A 12,258-nucleotide genomic window follows, 5' to 3' on the forward strand; every position below is an offset into this window, starting at 1 on the left:
ATTATGATATAATATCTTTCTTTATCTCTTGTTACAGTCTGTTTTAAAATCTAGTTTGTCTAATTATGTATGGCTACTTTGAATTTTTTTTAACCTCCCTTAGCAAAGTAGATGTTCCTCCATCCCTTCACTTTCAATCTGCAGGTGTCCTCAGGTCTAAACTGATTCTCTTGTAGGAAGCATAGAGATGGATCTTGTTTTTTATCCATTCTGATACCCTATGTCTCATGAATGGGGCATTTCATGCATTTAAATTAAGAGTGATCATTGAAATATATGAATTTTGTGGCATTGTTTTATGTAGAGATTTAGTGTTTCTGGTGATGTTCTTGTGTCCTTTGTTGTCTTTCCTGCTTTCTACTCAGATAGTCCCCTTTAGAATTTCTTGCTGGACAGGTTTATTGGTCACAAACTCCTTTGGTTTTAGTTTGTCTAGGAAAGTGTTTATTCCTCCTTCTATTCTGAATGGCAGCATCACTGGATAAAGGATTCTTGGCTGCATTTTTTTTTCTATTCATCACATTGAATATTGCTTGCCACTCCCTTTTGGCATGCCAAGTCGGTGAGCAGTTCTGCTACTAACCTTATGTGTCCAACTTTGTAATTTAAGAACTTTTGTCCCTAGCTGCTTTCAGAATTCTCTATTTTTTTTATGTTGGAAGTTTCACTATATCTCATGGTTTTGACCTGTTTTTGTTGAATTTGAAGAAAGTTCTCTGTGCCTTCTGGACTTGGATGCCTGTTTTCTTCCCCATATTAGGGAAGTTATCAGATATAATTTTTTCAAATAAACTTCTGCCACTTTTTCTCACTCTTCTTCTACAATTCTTATGATACAGATATTGTTTCATTTCATGGAACCACTTAGTTCTCTAATTCTCTCATGATCTAGTGTGAGGTTGTATGGCATCATGTTTTTTTTATTTGTATTTCCCTGATGATGAATGATGTTAGGTACTTTTTAATGTGTCTGTTAGCCATAGGGATGTCTTCTTTGCAAAAATGTATATTCATGTCTTCTACCCACTTATTAACTGGATTACTTGTCTTGTTTTTGATGTTGTTGTTTGATAAATTCTTTATATATTTTGAATACTAACCCTTTATCAGATATGTCACTTGCAAATATCCTCTCCAATTCTGTCAGTTGCCTTTTAGGGTTTTTTGTTGTTGTTGTTGTTGTTGTTGTTTTGTTTTGTTTTGTTTTGTTTTGTTTTTTCTGTTTCCTTTGCTGTGCAGGGCTTTTTATTCTGAAGCTATATTGCAAAGCTATGGTCATCAAGAACATATGGGATTGTCACAAACACACATAGATCAATGGAACAGAGTAGAGAACCCAGAAATGGAACCACAACTATATGGTCAATAATCTTTGAGAAAGCAGGAAAGAATATGCAATGGAAAAAATACAGTCACTTCAACACTTGGTGTTGGGAAAACTGTACAACTACATTCACAAGAATGAAACTGGACCACTTTATTACACCATAAGCACATATAAATTCAAAATGCATGAAAAACTTAAATGTGAGAGAGTAAACCATTAAAAATCTAGAGGAGAACACAAGCAGTAAGCTCTTTGACCTTGACCATAGCAATTTCTTACTAGATATATCACTGGAGGGAAGGGAAACAACAACAAAAAAAATGAACTATTGTCACTTCACCAAATGTAAATTTTGATTTATTTATGATAAAAACTCTAAAAAAAAAAAAGAGAATTACAGGGAGCATACCTCAACACAGTAAAAGCATATATGAAAAAACTTTCAGCTAATGTTAAACTGAGTGGTGAAAAAATTAGAGCTTTTTCTCTAAGATTAACATGTTCACTCTCAACACTTTCATTTAACAAAACACCTAAAGTTCTAAGTAATCTAACAGTAATCAGAAAATAAAATAAATAAAACAAATATACATTTGTAAGAAAGATGTGAAATTTTTACTGTCTTACTTCCCAAAGACTCCACTGATAAAATGATAGATGAATTCAACACAATTACAAGACACAAAATTGATCTACATAAATCTGCTGAATATACAATAATGATGATTAGTAGAAAGAAAATTTAAAAAATTCCATTTCCCATTGCACCAAATATAATAAAATACCAAGAAATAAACTTAACAAAGAGGTGAAAGACCTAAATACTCTAAAAACTATAAAACAGTAATGATAGAAGCAGAAAATTACACAGAGAAATTGAAATATATGCATGCATATAGATAGGAAAAAACAATATTATAAAATGGCTATACTATCCAAAACAACCTATGGGTTAATGTAATCCCCATGAAAATAAAAACAGTGTTTTCACAGAACTGGGACAAATAATCCTAAAATTTCTAAGGAACCACAAAAGATCCAGGATAGCCAAGGAAATATTGAGAAAAAAAGTTAAAGCTTGGAGATATCACAGTCCAAGTTTGAAATATATACTACTAACCTGTAATAATCCTAGCATCATGGTATTGAAACAAAAATAGAAAGATCTGTGATTAGAATAGTGTCCAGAAATAAACCCATGTTGATATGGAAAATTAATCTGTGAAAAAGGGAGCAAGAATATACAATGGGGAAAATGTAATCTGTTTAACAAATATTGCTGTGAAAACTGTATAGGTACATGTGAAGAAATGAAACTGGATCCCTTTCTTACACTACACAAAAATAAACTGAAAGCTAATTAAAAATATAATTGTGAGCCCTAAAAACGTAGAACTGCTAGAATAAAATATAGGCAGTGATTTCTTTGATATCTGTCATATTAATATTTTTTCTAGTAATGTCTCTTCAGACAAAGGAAACAAAAGAAAAATAAATTATTGTGATTACATCAAAATAAAAAGCTTCTGTACTGCAAAGGAGAAAACACCAAAACAGTAAGCCTATAATGGGAAAGACATTTACAAATAAATTATCTGATAAACTGTTAGTATCCACAATATATAAAGAACTTCTAAAACCCAACATCCCAAAAATGAATAACCCAGTCTACAAATGAGCATAAGGCACAAATAGACATTTCTCCAAAGAAGACAGCAAATGGCCAACAGATACAAGAAAAGATGTGCCTCAATATCATCAGTGAAATGCAAATCAAAACTAAATCACACCTGTCAGAATGGCTGAAGTCAACAAGAAATAACAGGTGTTGGTGAGGATGTGGAAAAAAAGGAACACTCATGTGTTGTTGGTAGGATTGCAAAGTGGTGCAGCCACTGTGGAAAATAGCATGGAGTTTCCTCAAGAAGTTAAAAGAACTACCCTATGATGGAGCAATTGTACCACTAGATATTGCCCAAAGAATACAAAAATACGAATTCAAAGGGAAACATGCACATTGATATTTATAGCAGGATTATATACAATTGCTAAATTATGGAAAAAGCCCAAGTGTCCATTGACTGATGAACTGATAATGATGATGTGACTCACACACACACACACACACACACACACAGGAATAATACTCAGCCATAAGAATGAAATCTTGCCATTTTCAACAACATGGATAGAGCTAGAAAGTATTATTCTAAGTGAAATCAGTCAGAGAAAGAAAAAATACCATATGATTTCCCTCATATATGGAATCTAAGAAACAAAACTAATGAAGAAAGAGAAAAAGAGAGGGAAAGAGGCAAACCAAGAAACAGAGTCTTACTTATAGAGAACAAATAAATGGTTATGAGAGTGGAGGTTAGGGTGGGTTGGTTAAATAGGTGATGGGAATTACACTGTGCACTTGTGATGAGCACGAGGTGTTGTATGGAACTGTTGAACCACTATATTGTCCACCAGAAACTAGTATTACACTGTATATTAACTAACTGGAATTTAAATAATTTTTGATAAGTATTCCATTGAATCTGTAGATTGCTTTGGGTAATATGGACATTTTAACAATATTATTTCTTCCATTCCATGATTGGATTTCTTTTGCCAATGTCTAATAATTACCTCCTTGGTGAAACTTAATCCTAGGTATTTTCTTCCTGTTGATGCAATTGTTAATGGGATTTTCTTATTTTCTCTGATAGTTTGTTGTTAGTGTATAGAAATGTAACAGATTTCTGTATATTGGTTTTTTTATTCTGAAACTTTACTAAATTAATGTATTATACCTAACAGGTTTTTGGTGGAGTATCACCTCTTGGGACAATTTGTTAATATGGAATGTTTATTAGTATTTATTGACTTGTATTTTTGTATACTACTGACTTATAATTATAATAAGAGAAATATTAAGTGTTTACATAGATAATTTCACAGTGTATTAAGGGAATCTGTAGACATTCTACTCAGATGCAAGAAACAATTCCCTAGAGAATCCTGATGATTAGAAAAGGTGTGTAATCCCAAGGGAAGTGATATTTTATGCATTTTCTAGGGTCCAGTGGGAATTAAAAAAAGGGAGATGTTTTCCTTTGCAGACATTTGTGAGAGTTAAGGCAAATAGAAGGTACTGCTAATTAAAGTGAAGAACAGAACTCCCACAAGACATTTGAAATGAGATTCAGAGTCACTACTTTAACACACCATGAATGTAGCTGACATCCTTTTAGGAAATTATTTATTTGTTCTCCCTCAAATCCAGCTCATATATAACTCTTATTTTGAAGTCACACATTGCCTCAGGCCCAGCCTTTGAGCCAATGGAAGTACAGATGTGTTGATGTCTGTCAATATCACATTAAATATTTGCATTTTTTATTTCTTTAGAGAGTTGCTGGTTCCTCTTTGTGAGAATAATCATCATCCACTGAAAAGAATTTTGGAAACTAGCATATGCAATAGAAAACATTGGCTGAACTTGAATAAATTTTATCAACTTGCTAGAACAATCACCTAAGATCAGTCTTTTTTTTGGAATTTTATAATTATTACAAACATTCTAAGATGTGTGGAATTCCAATTATTTGAAAAAATGATTGAGTTGGGGTTTGGAGACAGAAGTGAAAAGATGTGAACTGCTGCAACAATAATTTAAAAAAACGCATCTTATTTTCAGCCTTTCCTCTCAGTAGTTATAATTTTGCCAAAATAAAAATCTTTTATTTTGTATCTGTTAAAACGTTTTAAGAATCAAATACCTAAATAAACATGAAGACCATCTATTTTATATCCTTCCCATGCTATATTTTTCAGCACAGCAGCAAATGAGTCATGTGTGGACGCCTTGACAGCACAAATAAACCTTGGGCCATACTTACGGTGTTTCCATTACTTGTTCACTCTTTTGAGAATAGAAATGAAACATAAGGGGGTGCCTGCGTGGCTCAGTTAAGCATCTGACTCTTGATTTCAGTTCAGGTCATAATCTCAGGTATCTTGAGTTTGAGTCCTGTGTTGGACTCTGTGCTGAGAGTGCAGAACCTGCTTGGAATTCTCTTTCTCCCTCTCTTTCTGCTCCTCCTCTCTCTCTCTCTCTCTGTGTCTCTCTCTTTCTCTCTCTCTCTTGCTTTATCTCACTTTCTCTCTTAAATAACTAAACTTTAAGAAGGAGTAAAACATGGAATCATGACATAGAACAGACTAGGGACTCAGGATATGTCACATAATGAGGAAAATCTGTGAGTCTTTCATCAGTTTCCTTATCTGAAAGGTGGAGATAGTAATATTTTCTTCATAGAGTTGTGGTTTATTCATTCGTTAGTCATTTAGTAACACCTATGTTCTGAAAGTGATTCTAAACATAAAGATTATCAAAGTAAATAAAACAAGGTCACAACACTCAATAAACTTGTGGGCTAGAAGTGGAGACAGATGCACAAGTAGAAACGAAAATTCAAAGAGGTGATAACAATGAAATATTACAAAGGACTCCTTGCAAGTTGTTAACTTATAACTATCAAGTAACGATTCCTTACATTGGCACAATCATGTGTTTCTTCAGCCATCTCTGTTAAGGGCCCTTATCAACATTTCTGCAGCCTCTCCAATTTTTTTTTTTGAGTTTATTTTTTTTAAAAGAGAGATAGAGAGAGTGGGGGAGAGGCAGAGAGTGAGGGAGAGAGAGAATTCCAAGCAGGCTGTCAATGCTGGACCCAATGTGGGGCTTTATCTCATGAACTGTGAGATCATAGTCTAAGCCAAAATCAAGAATCTGGTGTTTAACTGACTGAGGCACCCAAGTGCCCCTGGATTCTCCAATTTTTTTCTAACTTCAGTGCTTTTTCAATTTGCACCATCCTCTCTTTGCTCTGCCAACATCACTATTTGCTGTTTTTAATGAGCCTATAGCACACTTTATTTTTGTTGGACTTTGATTTCCCAACCTATTGTGTTCAGAAAACAAATGGCCCTACTCATTGTCAGCATTTTTGAACAAAATTTATACAAAGAAAAATATTCCTGAGCTCCATGGCATTTTATTTTATTTCTGTATTTTTATTTAAATTCAAGTTAGATAACATATAGTGTAGAATTGGTTTCAGAAGTAGAATTGAGTAATTCATCACATATATAACACCCAGTGCTCATCCCAAGTGACCTCCATAATGTCAATCACCCATTTATCCCATACCCCCACATACCCTCCATTAACTGCCAGTTTTTCTTTGTATTTAAGAGTCTGTTATGGTTTACCTTCCTCTCCGTTATAATATTTTATTTTTCATTGCCTTTAAATATGTTCATCTGTTGTGTTTCTTCAATTGTAAATATAAGTGAAATCATATATTTATCTTTCTCTGACTTACTTTTTTCACTTAGCATAAAGCACTCTAGTTCCATCTACCTTATTGCAAATGGCAAGATTTCATTCTTTTTGATTGTCGAGTAATATTCCAATATACCACATCTCCTTTATCCATACATCAATTGATAGACATTTGGGCTCTTTCCACAAAGTGGTTATTGTTGATTGTGCTACTATAAACATGTGCAATGTGTCCTTTTGCATCAGCATTTTTGTATTCTTTGGGGAAATACCTAGTAGTGCAATTTCTGGGTCATAGGGTAGTTTTATTTTTAATTTTTGAAGAACCTCCATATCGTTTTCCAGAATGTCCGCATCAGTTTGCATTCCTACCATCAGTGCAAAAGGGTTCCCCTCTATGTGCATCCTCACCAACATCTGTTGTTTCCTGAGTTGTTCACTTTAGCCATTCTGGCAGGTATGAGGTGTTATCTCATTGTGGTTTTGATTTGTATTTCGCTGATGATAAATGATATTGAGCAACTTTTTATATGCCTGGCCATCTGGATGTCTTCTTTGGAAAAGTGTCTACTCATGACTTCTGCTCATTTCTTAACTTGGTTGTTTGTTTTTGGATTGTTGAGTTTGATATGGTCTTGATAGATTTTGGATACACCTTTATCCAATATGTCATATGCAAATATAGAGAAGTTCAGATGGCAGAGTAGTATGGAGACCCTGAGCTTATCTCCTCCCTGAAATACAGGTAGATCAGCTCAAATAATTTTGAACACATAGGGAATTGTGAGGATTAATGCAACAAACTGCATAATTTGAGCAAGAGATCTTGGCAGAAAGGGCAAATATTTTTATTATATTTATTTTATTTTATTATTTGAAAAAAGTTAATTTTTAATTTTTAAACCGTTTTTCTTTTCTTTTTTTTCCTCTTTATTTCTTTATCTTTCTATCAAGTTTCTCTTAACAACCAGACTGAAATATACCAAAGATCTCATTTCCTTTATTTGATTTTTTTTGTTTTTTTCTTAATTTCTTAATTTTTTTTAGTAATTTTTTTCTTCTTCTTATATGATAAGACAGAGAAATTCCCCCCAAAAGGAAAAAAAAAAACAGGCAGAAGTGGAAACCAGGGATTTAGTCAACAGAGATATAAGATGTCTAAACTAGTACTTAAAACCACAATTACAAGAATACTAGTTGCGGTTGAAAAAAGCACAGAAGACACTGGAAAATCCCTTTCTGTAGAGGTAAAACAAGTAAAATCTAGTCTTGGCATAATTAAAAATACTATAACCAAGTTGCAATCTCTAAAGGTGCCACGAAAGCAAGGATGGATGAAGAAAACAGCAAATCAGTGGTATGGAAAATAAAGTTATGGAAAATAATAAAGCTGAAAAAAAATAAAGGCAAAAGATCACGATATGTAATTTAGAGAACTCAGAAACTTATTAAAGAGGAACACTCCTAATATTGTAGGAGTCTAGAAGATGAAGAGAGAGAAAGGGGAGCAGAAGATTTTTTAAACAATTATAGTTGAAAACTTCCCTAATTTGGGGAAGAACACATACATCAATATACAGCAAAATCCAACTTATTAAATTCAAAAAAAATAAACTATTACCAAAGCATTTCAGAATTAAATTCACACAGTACACAGACAAGGAAAGAATCATGAAAGCAGCAAGGAAAAAAGTCTTTAACCTACAAGGGAAAACAGGTCAGGTTCACAGTTGCCCCAAAGAGTGACTTGATCACAAGTATGGTTTAAGATGATTATGATTTGAAGGGAAAAGAGACTAGAAATTCAGGAAAATGAGCATTAAAAACTTAGAATTGAGTGAAATAATAGGTTTGGAAAGAAGATGTGTGTGTTACAAATACTTAGCTTAATATGGCTGGGACAAGTAACTGATTAAATATAGAAAGCAAGGAAATCAAAAGTGGTCTCAAGAGTTAAGCCTGAATGTTTATAGTAATGGAGTGGTAATGGCATAAATGGCTGAGATCACTTTTGTCATGATGAGTTGAAAGTGTTGTCAGGGTATCTGGTGAATGTATTTAAAAAGTTGTTGGAAATACAGAAATGAGCTCAGAATAGGCAGGTAGATCAAGTTGTTCCAAAAGGTTGAATCCCTTAAGATCAGGATGAATTTTATATATGCAATCATACAGAATTCTGTTCTTGGAAGGGTCTTGTGCATGGTTTATTGCTTTGATGTTGTTGTTTTTAAACACTTAAAAATTTTGAACATGCAAAATATGTAGTTAATTTTGCAATGGCTATAAAAGATTGAGAAAGGGATAAATTACACAGAGTGGAAGAAAATCTATGTAAGATACTTGGGAATATGGTTTCTTTGACAATTCAAAACTAAAATGACACAAAAAACTGTGGAGGATAGTTGTTTCAGGAAATTCCAAATAATGGGTTTTAATTTCTTGGGTGAGTACTATAATAATATAGATGTGAAACACATTTTATTTATTTTTTTTTGAAACACATTTTAAATAGTGGAGTAAAATAATTACATATAATATTTATCACATAATACGTTTAAAATGTGAAAACCTCAAGATTTTTTAACTGTATTACCTGTTTATTATAAAAAGATATAATAGAGGATGCATATTAACAGATGGCAGACATGTGTAGAGCAAGACATATGGGAAAGAACACAGAGGTTCCACCATGCTTTCTCCAAGCTGTGTGCAACTCTCCTGAATTATCCATATATTCTTCAACCTAGAAGTTTCTCAATATGTTTTACATGTTATTTGGGTCTGTGAGGAGGTAGAAGGAATAATGGATAGAAAAAAAAAAGTATAAAATCAAAAGCTCATAACAAGACATAAGATGTAACAGATGACCTATGCTTTCCTCTTACCACACAACAGCTGCCACTGATGAGGCTGGGATATGGCAAAATTAAATGACACATCCACTACAGATTTCATCCTCTTGGGTCTCTTCCCTGAGTTCCAGTATGTCAGCTTCCTGGTCTACCTCATTCTTCTCATCTACTTCATTACCCTCAAAGGGAACTCCATACTCATCTTTCTGATCTGGGTGGACTCCCACCTCAGCACCCCTATGTACTTCTTGCTCAGTCAGCTTTCCATCATTGATTTGTTCTATATTTCCAGTTTGGTTCCTAAGATGGTTATCAACCATTCCTTAGGGAAGCACAGCATCTCTTACATTGGCTGTGGAGTACAAATGTTCTTCTGTCTAACTCTAGGTGGTGCTGAGTGTCTTCTCCTAACCTTTATGTCCTATGACTGATTTGTGGCTGTTTGTAACCCCCTTCATTACACAATTATCATAAACTCTAAGGTATGCTTGGTAATGACAGTGTCATAATGGACTGGGGCTGCTCTAAATTCATTCATTCAAACCATCTACACCATGCGTTTTTCTGTCTGTGGTCTGAAGATAAATCATTTCTTCTGTGAGATACCAGCCATCCTGAAGTTATCCTGTGAGGACACTTCACACCATGAAATGATGTTGTTTGTGGTAAATATAATATTTATACTCATCCCCTTTAGTCTAACAGTGACCTCCTATATTCGAATTTTCCTCACTGTTCTCAGAATACACTCTCCTGAGGGGAGAAAAAAAATCCCTATCCGCATGCTCTTCTCACCTGATTGTAGTGAGTCTCTACCTGGGACCAGGGATAGTGGTGTACATGACACCTGGCTCCTCCCATACCCCAGCACTGGATCAAGGTATCTCCATCTTCTACACTATTCTCACCCCATGCTGAACCCCGTAATTTATAGCCTTAGAAACAAGGAGGTTATGAAAGTTGTAAAGAAGGTCTTGGGAAAGTATCTAACACCAAAATAGTTTAAGAGGTATCACTGCTGTATTTTCTATCCAAAACCAGTTCCAGTGTGGAAATAAAAGTCTATGGTATAAAAGTCTTTCTTCAGCTACACAGAATGTCTATTTAGAAACATAGATTATTTTAGAAACCAACCATTAAATCTTCAATAATCTTATTGTGTTTGAAACAAAACAATGGAATTCAGTAAAGAGATGCATTAATAAAAAATATTTGAATAAAAGATATTTGTTAGCAAATAGATAGAAGTGTATATAATGTTTATTAAATCACCCACAAAGGTTAACAAGGATTATTGTCATTATATTTTTCCATCACAGAGGCAAAGAAGGCAGTGAAAGCTTATTCTAATTTTTGACTACCATCCTGACCTGAGAGTAGAACATAGGAAGAGGCACAGACATTCATTTTCTCCAAGAAGTACTGTTTTATCCAGTTTGATGTTTCCTTTTTAATTTTTTAATTAAAATCTATTATTGAGATAAAATAGACAGTGTAATATTACTGTCAGGTGTACAACATATTGATTTGACAATTCTATACATTTCTCAATGCTCACAGTGATAAATGTAGTCACCATCTGTCACCATACAATGTTATTACAATATTATTGATTGTATTCCTTATGATGTTCTTTTTAGCTCCATGATTTACTAATTTTATTATTGGAAATTTGTACCTATTAATCATCATGATCAATTTTGCTCATTCTCCCACCACCATCCTATTGGAAACCACAAGTCTGTTTTCTGTATTTAGGAGTCTGTTTGCTTGTTTTTTATGGTCCATATATAAATGAAATCTTACTATCTTTGTATTTGTCTAATTTCACACAGCATAATACCTTATAGGTCCATCTATGTTGTTGCAAATGGAAAGATATCTTTCTTTCCTCTGGCTGAGTAATACTGCATCACACACACATGCACGCTCACATGTACACACTCACACACACACACACACACACACACACACACATACCATATTATCACTCTACCAATGGACACTAGGGTTGCATCCATATATTGACTATTGAAAATAATTCTGCAATAACCACAAGGATGCATCTTTTCAAATTAGTCTTTTCATTTTCTTTGGGTGAATAAAAATAACAGCAATTATTGTATCATATGATGTTTCTAATTTTATTTTAGTAGAAGCCTCCATATTGTTTTTCACAGTGATTGCACCTATATACATTCCCTCCAATAGTGCAAAAAGTTTCCCTTTTCACCATATTCTTGCCAACACTTGTTATTTCTTTCTTTTTTTAAACTTTTTAAAAAATATTTATTTATTTTTGAGAGAGATACAGAGTGCAAGTGGGAGAGGAGCAGAGAAAGAGACACACACACACAGAATCAAAAGCAGGCTCCAGGCTCTGAGCTGTCAGCACAGAGCCCAATGTGGGGCTCAAACTCACAAACTGTGAGATCATGACATGAGCCAAAGTCGGACACTTAACCAACAGAGCCACCCAGGCTCCCCCATTGTTATTTCTTTTCTTTGACTTAGGAGTCACTCTGACTGGTGTGAGGTGGTATCAAATTGTAGTTTTTATTTACATTTTCACAATGATTAGTGATGTTGAGCATATTTTCATATATTTGTTGCTCATCTGTTTGAACTATTTGGACAAAAGTCTATTCAGATACTCTGCCCATTTTTAAATTGGATACTTTGTTTTATGATGTTAAATTGTCTATGTTCTTTATGTATTTTTATTATTAACTTTTTATTGTATA

General features: G+C 33.7%; 1 pseudogene; it reads left to right on the plus strand.

Annotated features, from left to right (window-relative positions):
- The first annotated feature begins 9,579 nt into the window (after positions 1 to 9,579).
- On the plus strand, positions 9,580 to 10,515 carry LOC125935076 (olfactory receptor 2T27-like; annotated as a pseudogene).
- The last annotated feature ends 1,743 nt before the right edge of the window (positions 10,516 to 12,258 follow it).

Source organism: Panthera uncia (genome assembly GCF_023721935.1).
Source record: "Panthera uncia isolate 11264 chromosome A1 unlocalized genomic scaffold, Puncia_PCG_1.0 HiC_scaffold_17, whole genome shotgun sequence".
Classification (NCBI taxonomy): domain Eukaryota; kingdom Metazoa; phylum Chordata; class Mammalia; order Carnivora; family Felidae; genus Panthera; species Panthera uncia.